At 41.3% G+C, this 25193-nt stretch overlaps 1 long non-coding RNA gene across 1 annotated transcript in view; it reads right to left on the reverse strand.

The window, feature by feature from the left end:
* The window catches only part of LOC135570674 (uncharacterized), a 241397-nt gene extending 218736 nt beyond the window's left edge, over positions 1 to 22661 (reverse strand). Inside the window, exons 1-2 of the long non-coding RNA XR_010463565.1 lie at positions 22463 to 22661; positions 17271 to 17389 (exon numbers count right to left, since the gene is read on the reverse strand). This is a non-coding gene — a long non-coding RNA (uncharacterized LOC135570674). The remainder of the gene's footprint in view (positions 1 to 17270; positions 17390 to 22462) is intronic.
* Between the last annotated feature and the right edge of the window lie 2532 nt (positions 22662 to 25193).

Genomic DNA, 25193 nt, shown 5'->3' on the forward strand with positions numbered 1-25193 from the left:
CATATTGTTGTTGTAGAATAACATATTGTTGTAGAATAACATATTGTTGTAGAATAACATATTGTTGTAGAATAACATATTGTTGTAGAATAAATATATTGTTGTAGAATAACATATTGTTGTAGAATAACATATTGTTGTAGAATAACATATTTGAATAACATATTGTTGTAGAATAAATATATTGTTGTAGAATAACATATTGTTGTAGAATAACATATTGTTGTAGAATAACATATTGTTGTAGAATAACATATTGATAACATATTGTTGTAGAATAACATATTGTTGTAGAATAACATATTGTTGTAGAATAACATATTGTTGTAGAATAACATATTGTTGTAGAATAACATATTGTTGTAGAATAACATATTGTTGTAGAATAACATATTGTTGTAGAATAACATATTGTTGTAGAATAACATATTGTTGTAGAATAACATATTGTTGTAGAATAACATATTGTTGTAGAATAACATATTGTAACATATTGTAGATAACATATTGTTGTAGAATAACATATTGTTGTAGAATAACATATTGTTGTAGAATAACATATTGTTGTAGAATAACATATTGTTGTAGAATAACATATTGTTGTAGAATAACATATTGGATAACATATTGTTGTAGAATAACATATTGTTGTAGAATAACATATTGTTGTAGAATAACATATTGTTGTAGAATAACATATTGTTGTAGAATAACATATTGTTGTAGAATAACATATTGTTGTAGAATAACATATTGTTGTAGAATAACATATTGTTGTAGAATAACATATTGTTGTAGAATAACATATTGTTGTAGAATAACATATTGTTGTAGAATAACATATTGTTGTAGAATAACATATTGTTGTAGAATAACATATTGTTGTAGAATAACATATAAATGTTGTAGAATATTGTTGTAGAATAACATATTGGATAACATATTGTTGTAGAATAACATATTGTTGAATAACATATTGAATAACATATTGTTGTAGAATAACATATTGTTGTAGAATAACATATTGTTGTAGAATAACATATTGTTGTAGAATAACATATTGTTGTAGAATAAATATATTGTTGTAGAATAACATATTGTTGTAGAATAACATATTGTTGTAGAATAACATATTGTTGTAGAATAACATATTGTTGTAGAATAACATATTGTTGTAGAATAACATATTGTTGTAGAATAACATATTGTTGTAGAATAACATATTGTTGTAGAATAACATATTGTTGTAGAATAACATATTGTTGTAACATATTGAATAACATATTGTTGTAGAATAACATATTGTTGTAGAATAACATATTGTTGTAGAATAACATATTGTTGTAGAATAACATATTGTTGTAGAATAACATATTGTTGTAGAATAAATATATTGTTGTAGAATAACATATTGTTGTAGAATAACATATTGTTGTAGAATAACATATTGTTGTAGAATAACATATTGTTGTAGAATAACATATTGTTGTAGAATAACATATTGTTGTAGAATAACATATTGTTGTAGAATAAATATTGTTGTAGAATAACATATTGTTGTAGAATAAATATATTGTTGTAGAATAACATATTGTTGTAGAATAACATATTGTTGTAGAATAACATATTGTTGTAGAATAACATATTGTTGTAGAATAACATATTGTTGTAGAATAACATATTGTTGTAGAATAACATATTGAATAACATATTGTTGTAGAATAACATATTGTTGTAGAATAACATATTGTTGTAGAATAACATATTGTTGTAGAATAACATATTGTTGTAGAATAACATATTGTTGTAGAATAAATATATTGTTGTAGAATATTGTTGTAGATAACATATTGTTGTAGAATAACATATTGTTGTAGAATAACATATTGGATAACATATTGTTGTAGAATAACATATTGTTGTAGAATAACATATTGGATAACATATTGTTGTAGAATAACATATTGAATAACATATTGTTGTAGAATAACATATTGTTGTAGAATAACATATTGAGATAACATATTGTTGTAGAATAACATATTGTTGTAGAATAACATATTGTTGTAGAATAACATATTGTTGTAGAATAACATATTGTTGTAGAATAACATATTGTTGTAGAATAACATATTGTTGTAGAATAACATATTGTTGTAGAATAACATATTGAATAACATATTGTTGTAGAATAACATATTGTTGTAGATAACATATTGTTGTAGAATAACATGATATTGTTGTAGAATAACATATTGTTGTAGAATAACATATTATTGTTGTAGAATAACATATTGTTGTAGAATAACATATTGAATAACATATTGTTGTAGAATAACATATTGTTGTAGAATAACATATTGTTGTAGAATAACATATTGTTGTAGAATAACATATTGTTGTAGAATAACATATTGTTGTAGAATAACATATTGAATAACATATTGTTGTAGAATAACATATTGAATAACATATTGTTGTAGAATAACATATTGTTGTAGAATAACATATTGTTGTAGATAACATATTGTAACATATTGTAGAATAACATATTGTTGTAAATATTGTATGTGAATAAATATATTGTTGTAGAATAACATATTGTTGTTGTAGAATAAATATATTGATAACATATTGTTGTAGAATAACATATTGTTGTAGAATAATATTGATAAATTGTTGTAGAATAACATATTGTTGTAGAATAACATATTGTTGTAGAATAACATATTGATATATTGTTGTAGAATAACATATTGTTGTATAACATATTGTTGTAGAATAAATATTTGTTGTAGAATAACATATTGTTGTAGAATAACATATTGTTGTAGAATAACATATTGTTGTAGAATAACATATTGTTGTAGAATAACATATTGTTGTAGGATAAATATATTGTTGTAGAATAAATATATTGATAAATATTGTTGTAGAATAACATATTGTTGTAGAATAACATATTGTTGTAGAATAACATATTGTTGTAGAATAACATATTGTTGTAGAATAACATATTGTTGTAGAATAACATATTGTTGTAGAATAACATATTGTTGTAGAATAACATATTGTTGTAGAATAACATATTGTTGTAGAATAACATATTGTTGTAGAATAACATATTGTTGTAGAATAAATATATTGTTGTAGAATAACATATTGTTGTAGAATAACATATTGTTGTAGAATAACATATTGTTGTAGAATAACATATTGTTGTATAACATATTGTTGTAGAATAACATATTGTTGTAGAATAAATATATTGTTGTAGAATAACATATTGTTGTAGAATAACATATTGTTGTAGAATAACATATTGTTGTAGAATAACATATTGTTGTAGAATAACATATTGTTGTAGAATAAATATTGTTGTAGAATAACATATTGTTGTAGAATAACATATTGTTGTAGAATAACATATTGTTGTAGAATAACATATTGTTGTAGAATAACATATTGTTGTAGAATAACATATTGTTGTAGAATAAATATATTGTTGTAGAATAACATATTGTTGTAGAATAACATATTGTTGTAGAATAACATATTGTTGTAGAATAACATATTGTTGTAGAATAACATATTGTTGTAGAATAACATATTGTTGTAGAATAACATATTGTTGTAGAATAACATATTGTTGTAGAATAACATATTGTAGAATAGCATATTGTTGTAGAATAACATATTGTTGTCCCATAACATGTTGCAAAACAAACCGTTATAGACAAAGAGGGTTCTTAAATGTCAGTCATATTGTCTTACTTTTTGAGACACCATTTTTTAACTAGTATGGATGGGGGCATTTTTATAGCCTGAAATCCCAACTGATAAACTTTTTTTCATGTAAAATCATTGTGAAACAGAGCAAATCAGATGGGATTCCAGGCTAGCGTTTCTAAGTCGATGACGGCATCGACATTTCCTTTCAAAAAGACAGGTGCTGCAGACTGTTAAGAGTCAGTAAATGTTTGATCTCTCAGTTTATGGAGAATCAATCAGCTTCACCTGCTGTCCCGAGGGAAAGAACAGTCAGTGGAAGACATTCTCTTAGGATTACGTTAGCGCAGCTAGGCTATAACAGTCAGTGGATATTCACCTGCTGTCCCGATGGAAAGAACAGTCAGTGGAAGACATTCTCTTAGGATTACGTTAGCGCAGCTAGGCTATAGCTGGATATTCACCTGCTGTCCCGAGGAAAGAACAGTCAGTGGAAGACATTCTCTTAGGATTACGTTAGGCTATTCACCTTGTCCCGAGGGAAAGAACAGTCAGTGGAAGACATTCTCTTAGGATTACGTTAGCGCAGCTAGGCTATAGCTGGATATTCACCTGCTGTCCCGATAGAAAGAACAGTCAGTGGAAGACATTCTCTTAGGATTACGTTAGCGCAGCTAGGCTATAGCTAGATATTCACCTGCTGTCCCGATGGAAAGAACAGTCAGTGGAAGACATTCTCTTAGGATTACGTTAGCGCAGCTAGGCTATAGCTGGATATTCACCTGCTGTCCCGATAGAAAGAACAGTCAGTGGAAGACATTCTCTTAGGATTACGTTAACGCAGCTAGGCTATAGCTAGATATTCACCTGCTGTCCCGAGGGAAAGAACAGTCAGTGGAAGACATTCTCTTAGGATTACGTTAACGCAGCTAGGCTATAGCTGGATATTGATGCTATCTGCTGTTTCTATACGCAGGCTGCTATGAGGAAGAGAATGTGACTTTGTTTCTTTACATGAAGCTGCTCTTACTTTTTAGTACCATGTAACAGCATGGTGTTTCTTGTAGCCAATAAGAACAACCAAATGTAAAGTGGTACTCTTTTTTCCCCAGCTATGGACAGACGACGTTCCAGTAGTATGGTGAAATACTACGATCTGAGATTGACGCAAAACTATTTATAAGGTTGTTGCATAGCACTTTCACCATTTACTTGGTCTACAGTCTATGTTAGTTGGACTACAAATTAGTCACCAGAACTACACTACATTGCCACCTTTTGAGTTGAGAAGACAATGAGAATTGAGAAGACAATGACAATGAGAAGACAATGAGAAGTTTGAGTTGAGAAGACAATGAGAAGTTGAGAAGACAATGAGAAGTTGAGAAGACAATGAGAAGTTGAGAAGATGAGAAGATGAGAAGACAATGAGAAGTTGAGAAGACAAGGAGAAGTTGAGAAGACAATGAGAAGTTGAGAAGACAATGAGAAGTTGAGAAGACAATGAGAAGTTGAGAAGACAAGGTTCAATGCCCAGGCCAACAAACAGAGTGGTGTTTGTTCCTCCTTGCAAGTAGAAGAATGGGTACCAATGTACATGCCTATAAATCTATGAATATACTACAGTATCTACAATATAGGGACTTGAAGATGTTTATTAGGAAGAATATGGGCATGTAAAGTTATATACAATCTGGCATAAACTTTAAATCAATGATGAAGGATAAAGGGAAACTTTTAGGGTAGAGAAATAGATATATATCATCATTAACCTGATAGGAACTCATCTGGGGGTTGTTTCTGTGTTCAGTAAATATCTCCTATAAACCTGATAGGAACTCATCTGGGGGTTGTTTCTGTGTTCAGTAAATATCTCCTATAAACCTGATAGAAACTCATCTGGGGGTTGTTTCTGTGTTCAGTAAATATCTCCTATAAACCTGATAGGAACTCATCTGGGGGTTGTTTCTGTGTTCAGTAAATATCTCCTATAACCCTGATAGGAACTCATCTGGGGGTTGTTTCTGTGTTCAGTAAATATCTCCTATAAACCTGATAGGAACTCATCTGGGGGTTGTTTCTGTGTTCAGTAAATATCTCCTATAAACCTGATAGGAACTCATCTGGGGGTTGTTTCTGTGTTCAGTAAATATTTCCTATAAACCTGATAGGAACTCATCTGGGGGTTGTTTCTGTGTTCAGTAAATATCTCCTATAAACCTGATAGGAACTCATCTGGGGGTTGTTTCTGTGTTCAGTATATATCTCCTATAAACCTGATAGGAACTCATCTGGGGGTTGTTTCTGTGTTGAGTAAATATCTCCTATAAACCTGAATATAATGTGAGGTATTTAAAACCACCTGGGAAACAGAAAATACAATTAAATAATGGCTGGATACTAGATGTGAATATAACGTGAGGTATTTAATACCACCTGGGAAACAGAAAAGACAATTAAATAATGACTGGATACTAGATGTGAATATAATGTGAGGTATTTAATACCACCTGGGAAACAGAAAAGACAATTAAATAATGGCTGGATACTAGATGTGAATATAATGGGAGGTATTTAAAACCACCTGGGAAACAGAAAAGACAATTAAATAATGGCTGGATACTAGATGTGAATATAATGTGAGGTATTTAACACCAACTGCCTTGCCAGAAGTAGCTACAAATTCACAAATTGCCATCTTTAAGTACTTTCCATTTGTACTGTCTGACTCACTGCACATGAATTGAGTTGACAGAGGACAGGATGTTTATTAGTCCAGATAGACATTAGTCTTCTGCTTTTGTCAACCCGCTGATATACACACGTAACGTCGGAGAGACTGAAGCAGGGGTTATGTTCCTGTCAAGGGAACATCGGCAGTATGTGGCACCTGAGATATTGATGCCAGCAACCCTCTGGTAGATCACCCCCCCTCCCTCCCTCCCTCGAGAGTATGGGAGCATCTGTCAGCCTGACTCAGCTGTACATGAGATCTGAATAATGTATAGGAACACATACGTCCATTTGCTCTGTGTGAGGACGAGGGTGTGGCGGATTCCGAGAGGAACAATGGAACACTATTGTGAGTCGAGGATTCCACAGATGAACACAGTAGCTGTGGGATTCCTTCATGATGTGATGCATTTCATTATTCACCCATGGCTATCAGCATTTCATTATTCACCCTTGGCTATCAGCATGTCATTATTCACCCTTGGCTATCAGCATGTCATTATTCACCCTTGGCTATCAGCAGGTCATTATTATCTCCTAGGCTATCAGGTTATTATTCACCCTTGGCTATCAGCATGTCATTATTATCTATCCTTCATTATTCACCCTTGGCTATCAGCCTGTTATTATTCACCCTTGGCTATCAGCATGTCATTATTCACCCTTGGCTATCAGCATGTCATTATTCACCCTTCAGCATGTCATTATTCACCCTTGGCTATCAGCATGTCATTATTCACCCTTGGCTATCAGCATGTCATTATTCACCCTTGGCTATCAGCATGTCATTATTCACCCTTGGCTATTATTCACCCTTGGCAGCATGTCATTATTCACCCTTGAGCTATCAGCATGTCATTATTCACCCTTGGCTATCAGCATGTCATTATTCACCCTTAGCTATCAGCATGTCATTATTCACCCTTAGCTATCAGCATGTCATTATTCACCCTTAGCTATCAGCAGGTCAGCATGTCATATTATTATCCCTTGGCTATCAGCATGTCATTATTATCCCTTGGCTATCAGCATGTCATTATTCATTATCCCCTTGGCTATCAGCATGTCATTATTATCCCCTTGGCTATCAGCATGTCATTATTATCCCTTGGCTATCAGCATGTCATTATTCTGTCCACCCTTGGCTATCAGCATGTCATTATTCACCCTTGGCTATCAGCAGCATGTGTCATTATTATTCACCATTATTCACCCTTGGCTATCAGCATGTCATTATTCACCCTTGGCTATCAGCATGTCATTATTCACCCTTGGCTATCAGCATGTCATTATTATCCCCTTCATTATTCACCCTTGGCTATCAGCATGTCATTATTCACCCCTTGGCTATCAGCATGTCATTATTCACCCTTGGCTATCAGCATGTCATTCACCCTTGGCTATCAGCATGTCATTATTCACCCTTGGCTATCAGCATGTCATTATTATCCCCTTGGCTATCAGCATGTCATTATTCCCCCTTGGCTATCAGCATGTCATTATTATCCTTGGCTATCAGCATGTCATTATTCACCCTTGGCTATCAGCATGTCATTATTATCCCCTTGGCTATCAGCATGTCATTATTATCCCTTGGCTATCAGCATGTCATTATTATCCCCTTGGCTATCAGCATGTCATTATTCACCCTTGGCTATCAGCATGTCATTATTATCCCCTTGGCTATCAGCATGTCATTATCCACTATCAGCATGGCTATCAGCATTATTCACCCTTGACTATCAGCATGTCATTATTCCCCTTGGCTATCAGCATGTCATTATTATCCATTATTCACCTTGGCTATCAGCATGTCATTATTCACCCTTGGCTATCAGCATGTCATTATTATCCCCTTGGCTATCAGCATGTCATTATTATCTTGACTATCAGCATGTCATTATTCACCCTTGACTATCAGCATGTCATTATTCAGGCTATCAGCATGTCATTATTCACCCTTGACTATCAGCATGTCATTATTATCAGCATGTCATTATTATCCCTTGGCTATCAGCATGTCATTATTCATCCCTTGACTATCAGCATGTCATTATTCACCCTTGGCTATCAGCATGTCATTATTCACCCTTGACTATCAGCATGTCATTATTATCCCATGTCATTATTATCTCCTTGGCTATCAGCATGTCATTATTCACCCTATGACATTATTCACCCTTGACTATCAGCATGTCATTATTCACCCTTGGCTATCAGCATGTCATTATTATCTATCAGCATGTCATTATTCACCCTTGGCTATCAGCATGTCATTATTCACCCTTGGCTATCAGCATGTCATTATTCACCCTTGGCTATCAGCATGTCATTATTCACCCTTGGCTATCAGCATGTCATTATTCACCCCTTGGCTATCAGCATGTCATTATTCACCCTTGGCTATCAGCATGTCATTATTCACCCTTGGCTATCAGCATGTCATTATTATCTCCTTGGCTATCAGCATGTCATTATTCACCCTTGGCTATCAGCATGTCATTATTATCTCCAGCATTGGCTATCAGCATGTCATTATTCACCCTTGGCTATCAGCATGTCATTATTCACCCTTGACTATCAGCATGTCATTATTCATCCCCTTGGCTATCAGCATGTCATTATTATCCCCTTGGCTATCAGCATGTCATTATTATCTCCTTGGCTATCAGCATGTCATTATTATCTATCAGCATGTCATTATTCACCCTTGGCTATCAGCATGTCATTATCCCCTTCTATCAGCATGTCATTTGGCTATCAGCATGTCATTATTCCACCCTTGGCTATCAGCATGTCATTATTATCCCCTTGGCTATCAGCATGTCATTATTATCCACCTATCAGCATGTCATTATTATCCCCTTGGCTATCAGCATGTCATTATTATCTCCCTTGGCTATCAGCATGTCATTATTCACCCTTGACTATCAGCATGTCATTATTCACCCTTGGCTATCAGCATGTCATTATTCACCCTTGACTATCAGCATGTCATTATTATCCCTTGGCTATCAGCATGTCATTATTCACCCTTGACTATCAGCATGTCATTATTATCCCTTGACTATCAGCATGTCATTATTCACTATCCTTGGCTATCAGCATGTCAGCATGTTATTCACCCCAGCATTGGCTATCAGCATGTCATTATTCAGCACCCTTGGCTATCAGCATGTCATTATTCACCCTTGGCTATCAGCATGTCATTATTCACCCTTGACTATCAGCATGTCATTATTCACCCTTGGCTATCAGCATGTCATTATTCACCCTTGGCTATCAGCATGTCATTATTCACCCTTGACTATCAGCATCATTATTCACCCTTGGCTATCAGCATGTCATTATTCACCCTTGACTATCAGCATGTCATTATTCATTATTCAGCATGTCATTATCCACCCTTGACTATCAGCATGTCATTATTCACCCTTCACAGCCATTATTCACCTCCTTGGCTATCAGCATGTCATTATTCACCCTTGACTATCAGCATGTCATTACTTCTCAATGATTAAAGCATGTCAAATTGACTCCATGACTAGTTACATTACAATATATTCACCTTGACTATCAGCATGTCATTAGAATTCAGATTCACAAGCATGTCATTATTCACCCTTGTATCAGCAAAAATTCAAGCAGCCCAATGATTAAACACAAAGTGACTCCATTTTTACATTACAATCCAACCGTCATCCAGCCCTTTCTCTCCTCTCATCCCTCTCTCCATCCTCATCACTCTCTCCTCCTCATCATCCTCTCTCATCTCTCATCCCTCTCATCCTCTCATCCCTCTCTCCTCTCATCCCTCTCATCACTCTCTCCTCTCATCCCTCTCATCTCTCATCCCTCTCTCCTCTCCTCTCATCCCTCTCCTCCATGTGAGGAGTCTTCTGTTGTGGCAGATAGCACTTACCCCGGAATCCTCTGAGCCCTTTACCTGTCTGTATGTCTGTCTGTCTGTCTGTCTTCCCTCTCTCGGCACGCTGCTCACCTACCTGACTAAGGCCTTAGCTTCATCTTTTTTGAACATTTATCTGTTACCAGCATGGTAATCCCTGCTGAGGGTATTTAAATATTAAGACTCTGTTCTGCTAGTCCTCCATCACACCATGTGGAGAATGAGGCTGCAGTATACATTCGGTGCCGTTCAGTCAAAGTTGGTTAAGAGTACTGTCATGTTAAATACCACAAACGTGGGGATTAGAGAAGAGATATTGACCAAGAGTTCTTTGGATAATGTGAATCAGGTTTACATAGAATGTCAATATGTTCCTCGTTCTACTCATCCAGGCCTAAATGAAACCCCAGACATGGATTTAAAATGAACACGAACACAGTCGCATTAACAACACAGGCCATTATGACCACTCTACACTCTACACTCCTAGAAAAAAAGGTGCTATCTAGAACCTTAAAAGGGTTCTTCGCCTCCCGGGTGGCGCAGTGGTCTAGGGCATCGCAGCGCCAGCTGTGCCACCAGAGACTCTGGGTTCGAGCCCAGGCTCTGTCGCAGCCAGCCGTGACCGGGAGGTCCGTGGGGCGACGCACAATTGGCCTAACGTCGTCCGGGTTAGGGAGGGTTTGGCCAGTAGGGAAATCCTTGTCTCATCGCGCACCAGCGACTCCTGTGGCGGGCCGGGCGCAGTGCACGCTAACCAGGTCGCCAGGTGCATGGTGTTTCCTCCGACACATTGGTGCGGCTGGCTTCCGGGTTGGATGCGCACTGTGTTAAGAAGCATGCGGCTTGGTTGGGTTGTGTATCGGAGGACGCATGACTTTCAACCTTCGTCTCTCCCGAGCCCGTACGGGAGTTGAAGGATGAGACAAGATAGTAGCTACTAACAATTGGACACCATGAAATGGGGAGAAAAGGGGAAGGAGAAAAAAAGGGTTCTGCATGGAACCTCAAAAGGTTTACCTGGAACCAAAAGGGTTCTCTATGGGGACAACCGAAGAACCCTTTTTTTCCCTTCCCCTTTTCTCCCCCATTTCATGGTGTCCAATTGTTTAGTAGCTACTATCTTGTCTCAAAAAACCAAAAGGGTTCTACCTGGAACCCAAAAGGGTTCTCCTATGGGGACAGCAGAAGAACCCTTTTGAAACCTCTCGTTGTAAGAGTGTACTCAACTGTTGCAGGTAAATGAAAACACAACCATCTGTTTGGGTTTTATTGAACTGTTTTTCTGACACTCTCATCAGAATCTCTCCCTACACATACAAATTCACCAATCTAGATTTTAACACGCTCAAATGAAACACCTTGTTTTTTCCTAATTAGGAAACTAAAAGCTAATCTGATGCCATTTGGAGTACAGCACGGAGCTGACCCATACAGACAGACATGCTGATGCCACAGCACAGAGCTGACCCATACAGACAGACATGGAATCAATAGGGAATCATTAGCGAAAGACTCTGTCATATGAAACAGCATGTCACTGACCCCAGAGCCTGACCAGACAACACACTGTGGGGCCCAGAGACAGATAAAGAGGTTCTCTGTTACAGGTTGTAGCAGCTAGTTGTGTCCAGTGTCCACTACAATAGGAGACGGAAGACAGTGGTGACTGGGAGTTCAAATAACCTAAAATCACTTCTTTTTTTAAAACAAATGGAACTCCCAGTGTATTATATATACAGGAAATGGTAAGTGGCCTAAGCTTGACCCGAGGAGAGAGCCGTGGGGGAGAGACGTGCAGACCAGATATACATTATATATACACCCTCCACAGACAGGAGTCAGTAGCCATGGGGGAGAGACGTGCAGACCAGATATACATTATATATACACCCTCCACAGACAGGAGTCAGTAGCCGTGGGGGAGAGACGTGCAGACCAGATATACATTATATATACACCCTCCACAGACAGGAGCCAGAGAGACGTCAGACCAGATATACATTATATATACACCTCCACAGACAGGAGTCAGTAGCTGGGGGAGAGACGTCAGACCAGATATACATTAATGGTATATACACCCTCCACAGACAGGAGTCAGTAGCCTGGGGGAGAGACGTGCAGACCAGATGGACATTATATATACACCCTCCACAGACAGGAGTCAGTCCCATTGGGGAGACGTGCAGACCAGATATAGCATTATATGAACTCCACAGACAGGAGTCAGTTGAAAAGACCAGATATACATTATATACTACACCCTCCACAGACAGGAGCCAGAAATCTGCTCTTCACACCAGACCTGGGTTCAAATAGTATTTGTTAATGGTTTGATTGAGCCTGCCTGGACTGCCAGATGGACAGGGATGACACTCCAGTTGGGACTATCCCATTGGTTCCACTGCCCAGGCAAGCTTATCTGAGCCTTCCAAGTATTTGAAAAGAAAACAAATACTAATCGAACCCAGGTCTGCTCCACACCAGTCCACAGAGCCTCCACTCCCACACCAGATGAACCCAGGTCAGCTCCACACCAGTCCACAGAGCCTCCACTCCCACACCAGATGAACCCAGGTCAGCTCCACACCAGTCCACAGAGCCTCCACTCCCACACCAGATGAACCCAGGTCAGCTCCACACCAGTCCACAGAGCCTCCACTCCCACACCAGATGAACCCAGGCCTGCTCCACACCAGTCCACAGAGCCTCCACTCCCACACCAGATGCTTTACTCTACCGAATGACACCTTATTCCCTATATTGTGCACTACTTTAGACCAGAGCCCTATGGAACTCTATTCCCTATATAGTGCACTACTTTAGACCAGAGCCCTATGGAACTCTATTCCCTATATAGTGCACTACTTTAGACCAGAGCCCTATGGAACCCTATTCCCTATATAGTGCACTACTTTAGACCAGAGCCCTATGGAACCCTATTCCCTATATAGTGCACTACTTTTAACCAGAGCCCTATGGAACCCTATTCCCTATGTGGTGCACTACTTTTGACCAGAGCCCTATGAGCCCTATGGGTCCTGGTTAAAAGTAGTGCACTACATCGGGAATAGGGTGTCATTTGGGATCTTTTCACTCCAAGGCCTGGATGGAATGCTGAGCTGAGCTGCGTCCAAGCAGCACAGACAGGCCAATTAAATGTTGATGTGTCCCTGGAGGACGTTTTCATATGATCCCCCCCCTCAGACAGGATCCTGAATGTTCTCCCTTTCCAATCCGCTCACAGCAGACCTGGGTTCACATACTATTTAACATCTTTCAACTATTTGGGGGGTTAACTGAGTCTGCCTAGAGTGCCAGATGGGTTTGAGGGTTTGCCATTTTGAGATTATTCTATTGCCCAATTAAACCAGGCAGGCTCAATCAAGCGCAGATAAAACAAGTATTTGAAATAATTGCAATAGAATTTAAACCCAGTTTGTCTCCAAGACCAGAGCAGACGAGACCAGAGCAGACGAGACCAGAGCAGACGAGATCCAGAGCCAGAGCAGATGAGACCAGACCAAACCAGACCAGAGCAGACGAGACCAGAGCAGACCAAACCAGACCAGAGCAGACGAGACCAGAGCAGACGAGACCAGAGCCAGACGAGACCAGAGCAGACCAGACCAGACCAGAACCAGACCAGAGCAGACGAGACCAGAGCAGACCAGACCAGACCAAACCAGACCAGAGCAGACGAGACCAGAGCAGACGAGACCAGACCAAAGAGAGACCAGAGACCAGAGCAGACGAGACCAGAGCAGACCAGACCAGAGCAGACCAGAGCAGACCAGAGCAGACCAGAGCAGACCAGACCAGACCAAACGAGACCAGAGCAGACAGAGAGACCAGAGCAGACGAGACCAGACCAGAATGAGACCAGAGCAGACCAGAGAGATGAGACCAGAGCAGACGAGACCAGAGCAGACCAGACCAGAGCAGACCAGAGCAGACCAGACCAGAAGACCCAGACCAGAGCAGACGAGACCAGAGCAGACGAGACCAGACCAGAGCAGAGCAGAGCACGAGACCAGAGCAGACGAGACCAGAGCAGACGAGACCAGAGCAGACGAGACCAGAGCAGATGAGAGCCAGAGCAGACCAGACCAGAGCAGACGAGACCAGAGCAGACGAGACCAGAGCAGACCAGACCAGACCAGAGCAGACCAGACCAGACGAGACCAGAGCAGATGAGACCAGAGCAGACGAGACCAGACCAAACGAGACCCCCTCCACAGGGTTCTTCCATTGACCACGGGTGAGACCAGAGCAGACGAGACCAGAGCAGACGAGACCATAGCAGACGAGACCAGAGCAGATGAGACCAGAGCAGACGAGACCAGACCAAACGAGACCCCCTCCACAGGGTTCTTCCATTGACCACAGATGAGACCAGAGCAGACCAGACCAGAGCAGACCAGACCAGACCAAACGAGACCCCCTCCACAGGGTTCTTCCATTGACCACAGATGAGACCAGAGCAGACGAGACCAGAGCAGACGAGACCAGAGCAGACCAGACCAGACCAGACGAGACCCCCTCCACAGGGTTCTTCCATTGACCAGAGATGAGACCAGAGCAGACCAGACCAGAGCAGACCAGACCAGAGCAGACCAGACCAGACCAGACCCCCAGACCAGACCAGACCAGACCCCTCCACAGGGTTCTTCCATTGACCACGGGTGAGACCAGAGCAGACCCCCTCCACAGGGTTCTTCCAGACCAGAGCAGACCAGACCAGAGACAGACCAGACCAGACGAGACCCCTTGAGGACATCCACAGGGTTCTTCCATTGACCACAGATGAGACCAGAGCAGACCAGACCAGAGCAGACCAGACCAGAGCAGACCAGACCAGACCAGACCCCCGGAAGCATCCACAGGGTTCTTCCATTGACCACAGACGAGACCAGAGCAGACCAGACCAGAGCAGACCAGACCAGAGCAGACCAGACCAGACCAGACCCCCAGACCACAGGGTTCTTCCATTGACCACGGGACCAGAGACCAGAGCAGACCAGACCAGAGCAGACCAGACCAGACCCCCTCCACAGGGTTCTTCCAGACCAGAGACCAGAGCAGACCAGACCAGACCAGACGAGACCCCCTCCACAGGGTTCTTCCATTGACCACGGGTGAGACCAGACCAGACCAGACCAGACCCCCTCCACAGGGTTCTTCCATTGACCACGGGTGAAGGTTGTTGCATGATAGATGACTGATTAAACAATCATCTTGAGGACATCAAGTCGGCAGCCCAGCTAAGCATGATAGCAATCAGATGTGCTTCTGTGACTGGGCCTTTATATCTCATTATAAGGCTGGGGTTTATGCTCCATGTAAAAAAAATGTATATGATTACACCCAAATAATATTCTTTACACAAAAAAAAGCATGACAAACACAAAACACAAAACAAATTGTATTATTTGAATGTAAAACAAAGACATGGTGTGGGGGGGGGAATGTCACGTCCACGTACAGTTAGAGACGGAATGAAATGGGACCAAATCTGCACATCAAACGAGGAACTGACAGAGGAGACGACCAACGGAAGCATTTGGGTTAATCATCCAGTCACAGTGTAGCCCTTACCTTGACCCTGGGCAGAGGCTGGGAAATGTACAGCCAACACCAGGGCAGACGAGACCATAGCAGACGAGACCAGAGCAGATGAGACCAGAGCAGACGAGACCAGACCAAACGAGACCCCCTCCACAGGGTTCTTCCATTGACCACAGATGAGACCAGAGCAGACCAGACCAGAGCCCCCCCAGACCAGACCAGACAGACAAAGAGCAGAGACCCAGACCAGACCAGACCAGACGAGACCCTCCACAGGGTTCTTCCATTGACCACAGATGAGACCAGAGCAGACGAGACCAGAGCAGACCAGACCAGAGCAGACCAGACCAGACGAGACCCCCTCCACAGGGTTCTTCCATTGACCACGGAGACCAGAGACCAGAGCAGACGAGACCAGAGCAGACCAGACCAGAGCAGACCAGACAGACAGACGAGAGACCCCAGAATCAGAGACCCCCTCCACAGGGTTCTTCCATTGACCACAGATGAGACCAGAGCAGACCAGACCAGAGCAGACCAGACCAGAGCAGACCAGACCAGACCAGACCCCCACAGGGTTCTTCCCATTGACAAACACAAAACAAAAACAAATTGACCACAGACGAGACCAGAGCAGACCAGACCAGAGCAGACCAGACCAGAGCAGACCAGACCAGACCAGACCCCCTCCACAGGGTTCTTCCATTGACCACGGGTGAGACCAGAGCAGACCAGACCAGAGGGTTCAGACGAGAGACCAGACCAGAGCAGACCAGACCAGACCAGACCCCCCTCCACAGGGTTCTTCCATTGACCACAGATGAGACCAGAGACCAGACCAGACCAGACCAGACCCAGACCAGACCAGACGAGACCCCCTCCACAGGGTTCTTCCATTGACCACGGGAGACCAGACCAGACGAGACCCCTGAAGGTTGTTGCATGATAGATGACTGATTAAACAATCATCTTGAGGACATCAAGTCGGCAGCCCAGCTAAGCATGATAGCAATCAGATGTGCTTCTGTGACTGGGCCTTTATATCTCATTATAAGGCTGGGGTTTATGCTCCATGTAAAAAAAATGTATATGATTACACCCAAATAATATTCTTTACACAAAAAAAAGCATGACAAACACAAAACACAAAACAAATTGTATTATTTGAATGTAAAACAAAGACATGGTGTGGGGGGGGGAATGTCACGTCCACGTACAGTTAGAGACGGAATGAAATGGGACCAAATCTGCACATCAAACGAGGAACTGACAGAGGAGACGACCAACGGAAGCATTTGGGTTAATCATCCAGTCACAGTGTAGCCCTTACCTTGACCCTGGGCAGAGGCTGGGAAATGTACAGCCAACACCAGGAAGAGCAGAGGACACCACGTCCTTATTGGGAGTCCTACAATCAGCATCCTTACAACTGTGATGCTCCTTCTGCACCTAGCGGAGAGAGGGAGAAAAATACAGACTATTTAACGCTGCCTGACTGCCACAGCTGTGGGCTTTGGAGAGCGCTAGAAAGAGGTTTTAGGAATAGTGATGAGAGAGAGAGAGAGAGAGAGAGAGAGGACAGAGGGATACAGAATGAGAGAGAGAGAGAGAGAGTATGAGAGAGAGAGAGAGAGAGGGACACAGAATGAGAGAGAGAGAGAGAGAGAGAGGGACACAGAATGAGAGAGAGAGAGAGAGAGAGAGAGAGAGATGAGAGAGAGAGAGAGAGAGAGGGGACACAGAATGAGAGAGAGAGAGAGAGAGTATGAGAGAGAGAGAGAGAGAGAGGGACACAGAATGAGAGAGAGAGAGAGAGAGAGAGGGACACAGAATGAGAGAGAGAGAGAGAGAGAGAGAGAGAGTAGAGAGAGAGAGAGAGGGACACAGAATGAGAGAGAGAGAGAGAGAGAGAGAGGGACACAGAATGAGAGAGAGAGAGAGAGAGAGAGTATGAGAGAGAGAGAGGGGGAGAAGGACACAGAATGCGAGAGAGAGAGAGAGAGTATGAGAGAGAGAGAGAGAGAGAGAGAGGGGAGGGGGGGGAGAGAGAGAAGGACACAGAATGCGAGAGAGAGAGAGAGAGAGAGAGTGTATGAGAGTGTTTACTTGCTTTGGCAATGGTAACATATGTTTCCCATGCCAATAAAGCCCCTTAAATTAGCATCCTTACAACTGTGATGCTCCTTCTGCACGTAGTGGGGAGAGGAAGAAAAATACAGACTATTTAACGCTGCCTGACTGCCACAGCTGTGGGCTTTGGAGAGCGCTAGAAAGAGGTTTTAGGAATAGTGATGAGAGAGAGAGAGAGAGAGAGAGAGAGAGAGAGAGAGAGAGAGACTACCAGAACCCACTGGATTCTCCAATTACCTTGAATGAGTTACAGGACAAAATAAAAACTCTCCAACCCAAAAAGGCCTGTGGTGTTGATGGTATCCTTAATGAAATGATCAAATATACAGACAACAAATTCCAATTGGCTACACTAAAACTCTTTAACATCATCCTTAGCTCTGGCATCTTCCCCAATATTTGGAACCAAGGACTGATCACTCCAATCCACAAAAGTGGAGACAAATTTGACCCCAATAACTACCGTGGAATATGCGTCAACAGCAACCTTGGGAAAATCCTCTGCATTATCATTAACAGCAGACTCGTACATTTCCTCAATGAAAACAATGTACTGAGCAAATGTCAAATTGGCTTTTTACCAAATTACCGTACAACAGACCATGTATTCACCCTGCACACCCTAATTGACAACCAAACCAACCAAAACAAAGGCAAAGTCTTCTCATGCTTTGTTGATTTAAAAAACACTTTGACTCAATATGGCATGAGGGTCTGCTATACAAATTGTTGGAAAGTGGTGTTGGGGGTAAAACATACAACATTATAACATCCATGTACACAAACAACAAGTGTGCGGTTAAAATTGGCAAAAAACACAAATTTCTTCACACAGGGTCTTGGGGTGAGACAGGGATGCAGCTTAAGCCCCACCCTCTTCAACATATATATCAACGAATTGGCGCGGGCAATAGAAAAGTCTGCAGCACCCAGCCTCACCCTACTAGAATCCGAAGTCAAATGTCTACTGTTTGCTGATGATCTGGTGCTTCTGTCACCAACCAAGGAGGGCCTACAGCAGCACCTAGATATTCTGCACAGATTCTGTCACACCTGGGCCCTGACAGTAAATCTCAGTAAGACCAAAATAATGGTGTTCCAAAAAAGGTCCAGTCGCCAGGACCACAAATACAAATTCCATCTAGGTACTGTTGCCCTAGAGCACACAAAAAACGATACATACCTTGGCCTAAACATCAGCGCCACAGGTAACTTCCACAAAGCTGTGAACGATCTGAGAGACAAGGCAAGAAGGGCATTCTATGCCATCAAAAGGAACATAAATTTCAACGTACCAATTAGGATCTGGCTAAAAAATACTTGAATCAGTCAGAGCCCATTGCCCTTTATGGTTGTGAGGTCTGGGGTCCGCTCACCAACCAAGACTTCACAAAATGGGACAAACACCAAATTGAGACTCTGCATGCAGAATTATGCAAAAATATCCTCCGTGTACAACGTAGAACACCAAATAATGCATGCAGAGCAGAATTAGGCCGATACCCACTAATTATCAAAATCTAGAAAAGAGCCGTTCAATTTTACAACCACCTAAAAGGAAGTGATTCCCAAACCTTCCATAACAAAGCCATCACCTACAGAGAGATGAACCTGGAGAAGAGTCCCCTAAGCAAGCTGGTCCTGGGGCTCTGTTCACAAACACAAACACACCCTACAGAGCCCCAGGACAGCAACACAATTAGACCCAACCAAATCATGAGAAAACAAAAAGATAATTACTTGACACATTGGAAAGAATTAACAAAAAAAACAGAACAAACTAGAATGCTATTTGGCCCTAAACAGAGAGTACACCGTGGCAGAATACCTGACCACTGTGACTGACCCAAACTTAAGGAAAGCTTTGACTATGTACAGACTTAGTGAGCATAGCCTTGCTATTGAGAAAGGCCGCCGTAGGCAGACATGGCTCTCAAGAGAAGACAGGCTATGTGCTTACTGCCCACAAAATGAGGTGGAAACTGAGCTGCACTTCCTAACCTCCTGCCCAATGTATGACCATATTAGAGAGACATATTTCCCTCAGATTACACAGATCCACAAAGAATTCGAAAACAAATCCAATTTTGATAAACTCCCATATGTACTGGGTGAAATACCACAGTGTGACATCACAGCAGCAAGATTTGTGACCTGTTGCCACAAGAAAACGGCAACCAGTGAAGAACAAACACCATTGTAAATACAACCCATATTTATGCTTATTTATTTTCCCTTGTGTACTTTAAACATTTGTACATTGTTACAACACTATATATATATATAATATGACATTTGTAATGTCTTCATTGTTTTGAAACTTCTGTATGTGTAATGTTTACTGTTCATTTTGATTGTTTTGATTTTGTTTGTTTCACTTTTGTATATTATCTACCTCACTTGCTTTGGCAATGTTAACACATGTTTCCCATGCCAATAAAGCCCCTTGAATTGAATTGAGAGAGAGAGAGAGAGAGAGAGAGAGAGAGAGAGAGAGAGAGAGAGAGAGAGAGAGAGAGAATGAGAGAGAGAGAGAGAGAGAGAGAGAAGGACAGAATGAGAGAGAGAGAGAGAGAGAGAAAGGACAGAATGAGAGCGAGAGAGAGAGAGAGAGAGAGAAAAGGACAGAATGAGAGCGAGAGAGAAACAGAGGGACACAATGAGAGAGAGAGAGAGACAGAGGGACACAATGAGAGAGAGAGAGAGAGAGAGACAGAGAGAGAGAGAGAGAGAGAGAGAGAGAGAGAGAGAGAGAGAGTATGAGAGTGTTTACTTGCTTTGGCAATGGTAACATATGTTTCCCATGCCAATAAAGCCCCTTAAATTGAAAATTTAAATTGAGAGAGAGAGAGAGAGAGACCAGCATTGAGTAGTAACAGACGTCCATAGCTATCGGGCTTTTTCAGTGTCGAGGCCCAGCCAGTCTCAAGTGGGGGCAGGCAGAAGGGAGTGAGGGGAAAAGGGGAAAGATGAGAGTCACTTTCAGAATGGGAAGTTGGAAACAGAACAGTAGAGGACTTTGTTACATTTTGACGGACAGGCACAAGCGAACATTTCCTGAGTGCCATTGTTGACATTGAGAACAAGCAGAGCTCAACTTGTCTGTCACTCATCATTAAGGCTTTGACTAGACAGGCAGATTGTAACAGCAGCACAGGAATGGAGGAAGCTAGTACAATACTGCCACATAGGACTACTGTAGGGCAGTAGGCTGAAAATGACCAGCTTTACTCACTTGTGTACATTTTTGTTCTATGACTATATTCAAATCATTCATTATACTCAAACAGCATTGATGATGAAAATAGATTTCCAATCAACATCCCTGGACATAAGTGAATAACGTGTCAAAATGTGTCTTTATATACAGAGAGACTGTACATTTTAATCCTGGTATCTGTGTCCATCAAACTAAACCTGGACATTGACTTCATGACAGAGATATCATTTAGACATTTCAACTATTTTATACAAGCAAAAGCATCAAATGTTTTCTTCAAACCCATTATTTGCTATACTTATGCAATACAATTGAACCAAAACCCAATAAATATATTGTCATTAGATTTAGGTTAAACGGTCGGTGAAAAAGACGTTGTTTTTTTAACAGTTCCATGACAGGTTCCCACGTTGTTTCAATTTCATCGCATTTGTTTATTGTTGTTTAAATGACGTGTAAACAGCGTTGATTCAACCAGTTTGTCCTATGGGAAGTAACTATTTGCTGACAAACATTGGATGTTTTTTTCCTTGTAAACCCTTATGGCCAATTATTCTTCAAAAGAGGAAGTATACACGAATCAGCACATTCAATTTGAAAGCTGAAACGGCTGATGAAACTCGTGAAGTAATAATCCCTAAACGCAGTCCAATCAAAATAAACCTCATCAATCTGAAGTATGTAGCCTACACGTCAATAGAATATGCGATAGGGACAAAACGCATCTTGTCGCCCTGGAAACAACCGGAAAATAGACATATTTCGTTTTTCTTTGTATTTACAATGAAATTCCACGAAGACCATAATAATGATAGTTAATAATACATACAAATCATTTCTGACTTGATTTATAGGCACACAAAAAAAACATTTGAATGGCTTAAATTACTCCAGTTGTGCAACTCTCACAGTGCCTACTTCAAAAGTTAATTGTTAACTTGTGCACCCGACAGGAAACTGATGAGAAGATTGCCCACAAGTTTAGTTACATTCTAGAACTTTCAATTCCTTTACAATTAATTTGGTAATTTATCAGTATATTTGATCAAGTCAACCTATCCAATTGATTGCCTTTGAGAGCGTGGAGTAAATGACCATAATAAATATAGGCTAAGCACTCGAAACAAAACAAATTCCATAGTGAATGAATGAAATAGCAATCCATAACTCACAAGTCATCAAATCCTAAACGCTCCTATTTCCCACGGATCCTCTCAATCCCCAGAGTGTATGTCTGTCTCCCTGGTTTGTTTCAGCCTCTCTCAGTCAACTATTCCGTCAGTCAGTCCAGACTAAAACTGGGGGTGGGTGTTTCTTGCGTCGTTATTCAACCATCCCTTCTGCTATTCATCCCCCTCTACTTCTCTCTCTCCTTCCTTCACCTCATTTCATCCTGTGGACTGACCGGGGGAAAAAGGGAGAAAAAAATCGACCAATTGCTGCTGAACAGGAGGACGGGAGCGAAACGGGAGGGTGGAATTCGACAAAAAACCCTCAGGCACTTTGCCTCGACAGGACTTGTCAAGTAAACGACTTGTAACCGAATGTAGGTTTTAACACTCAGGAAATGGTCATTTAGCTCTGTCGTTAATTTTCATAGCATTGTTATGTCTGACACCGACTGGATTGGAATTGTGGAATCTGAGCAGGTGCTTCGGCAAATTCTGTTGCGCGCTCTCTGGTGCTCTGAGGCTGTGAACGCACCAAGTGACTATACATTTAAACATACATCTACGCTAAGTTGTTCCTTGAATGGCTGTTGCGTAATATCGAAGGAACATGAGCAAATTCCCTAGGAATATTGCCTTATTTTAGTTGACTTGTCTTTTGGGACAGCGGAATTTGAAACGTGGGTAATAGTGAATTGTGCAGCATTGCGGCTCTGGAATAAACTCCACTCCACACCAGGTGTACCGTAGCGACCAATGCCCCTCAACCTCTTTCCCCACAAACCTCCCATCCATCGTCCATAGACCATCCCAAATTGCACCCTATCCCTATATAGTGCACTACGTTTGATCAGAACCAAAAGAGCACCCTTTTCCCTATATAGTGCACTACGTTTGATCAGACCAAAAGAGCACCCTTTTCCCTATATAGTGCACTATTCTGGTCTGTCTGTCCTCCTAGCACCTCTCCCCTCCCAGCCAGCCCCTCCCAGAGAGGGAAACCCAGACCCTTGCTCCCAGAGAGAGGGAAACCCAGACCCTTGCTCCCAGAGAGAGACAGAAACCAGATGCTATGACAGTCCCAATGATGTCACCTCACCTGTCTTTGACTAGGCTGGGAGCATCCAATGGCTGCTGGGTAGGAATCAGATCCTTTCAACACTATCGCACTGCAATGAGATGCTGCTGAATATATGGGTTGTCTGTGTGTGTGTGTGGGGGAGACAATTAGACCAAAACAAAAAGAGAATTACTTGACGCATTGGAAAGAATTTACAAAAAAAAACAGAACAAACTAGAATGCTATTTGGCCCTAAACAGAGAGAACACAGTGGCAGAATACCTGACCACTGTGACTGACCCAGAATTAAGGAAAGTGTTGATGTACAGACTCAGTGATTATAGCCTTGCTATTGAGAAAGGCCACAGTAGGCAGACATGGCTCTCAAGAGAAGACAGGCTATGTGCTCACTGCCCACAAAATTAGGTGTAAACTGAGCTGAACTTCCTAACTTCCTGCCAAATGTATGACCATATTAGAGACACATATTTCCCTCAGATCACACAGACCCACAACGACTGTACATAGACATAATATGACATTTGAAATGTCTCTATTCCTTTGGAACTGTTGTGACTGTAATGTCTATTGTTCATTTTTTTAAATGGTTTATTTCACTTTTGTTTATCTATGTCACATGCTCTGGCAATGTCAACATATGTTTCCCATGCCAATAAAACCCTTTACATTTAATTGAGAGAGAGAGAGAGAGAGAGAAAGAGAGAGAGAGAGAGAGAGAGAGAGAGAGATAAAGAGATAAAGAGAGAGAGAGAGAGAGAGAGAGAGAGAGAGATAAAGAGAGATATAGAGAGAGAGAGAGAGAGAGAGAGAGAGAGAGAGAGATAAAGAGAGAGATAAAGAGATAGAGAGAGAGAGAGTGAGAGAGATAGAGAAAGAGAGAGAATAAGAGAGAGATAAAGAGAGAGAGAGAGAGAGAGGGGGGGCTACCAAATCAAGTATTCTCAACTTTATAGTGGACAGTAACAGATATTTCCCCTAAATCCAGTCAGTCCCCCATGAACGTTCCCATTGTGTATGTGTGTATTGGATACCAGTTGTGTTGTAACAGCCTTATTTCCTTCAGATAACAATGACATGTACAATTGCAGAGTCTCATCCAACTTGTACTAAACTGGAAACACAACCAGTCGACCACCATAGTAGAAAACAGAGCAGTAATCACAGCTAGGTAGCTTCAAACAGAACTGGAGCGTTTGAGGTTTGAAAGAATCCGTGTGAAGTTTGTCCTGGCCTGTTCTACAACTGGTCTCTCTGTCTGCCATATTCAAGCCCTGCACTGTCTGAACAACAGGTCTCTCTGTCTGCCATATTCAAGCCCTGCACTGTCTGAACAACAGGTCTCTGTCTGCCATATTCAAGCCCTGCACTGACAGATACTAGGCTCTTAATCTCTCCTGGCTCCTCTACACACAGACATGATTCCTTATATATCTCCTGGGTCCTCTACACAGACATGATTCCTTATATATCTCCTGGGTCCTCTACACAGACATGCTTCCTTATATATCTCCTGGGTCCTCTACACAGACATGCTTCCTTATATATCTCCTGGCTCCTGATTCCTTATATATCACACAGACATGATTCCTTATATATCTCCTGGGTCCTCTACACAGACATGCTTCCTTATATATCTCCTGGGTCCTCTACACA

This window comes from Oncorhynchus nerka, unplaced genomic scaffold (genome assembly GCF_034236695.1).
Source record: "Oncorhynchus nerka isolate Pitt River unplaced genomic scaffold, Oner_Uvic_2.0 unplaced_scaffold_948, whole genome shotgun sequence".
Taxonomy (NCBI): Eukaryota; Metazoa; Chordata; class Actinopteri; order Salmoniformes; family Salmonidae; genus Oncorhynchus; species Oncorhynchus nerka.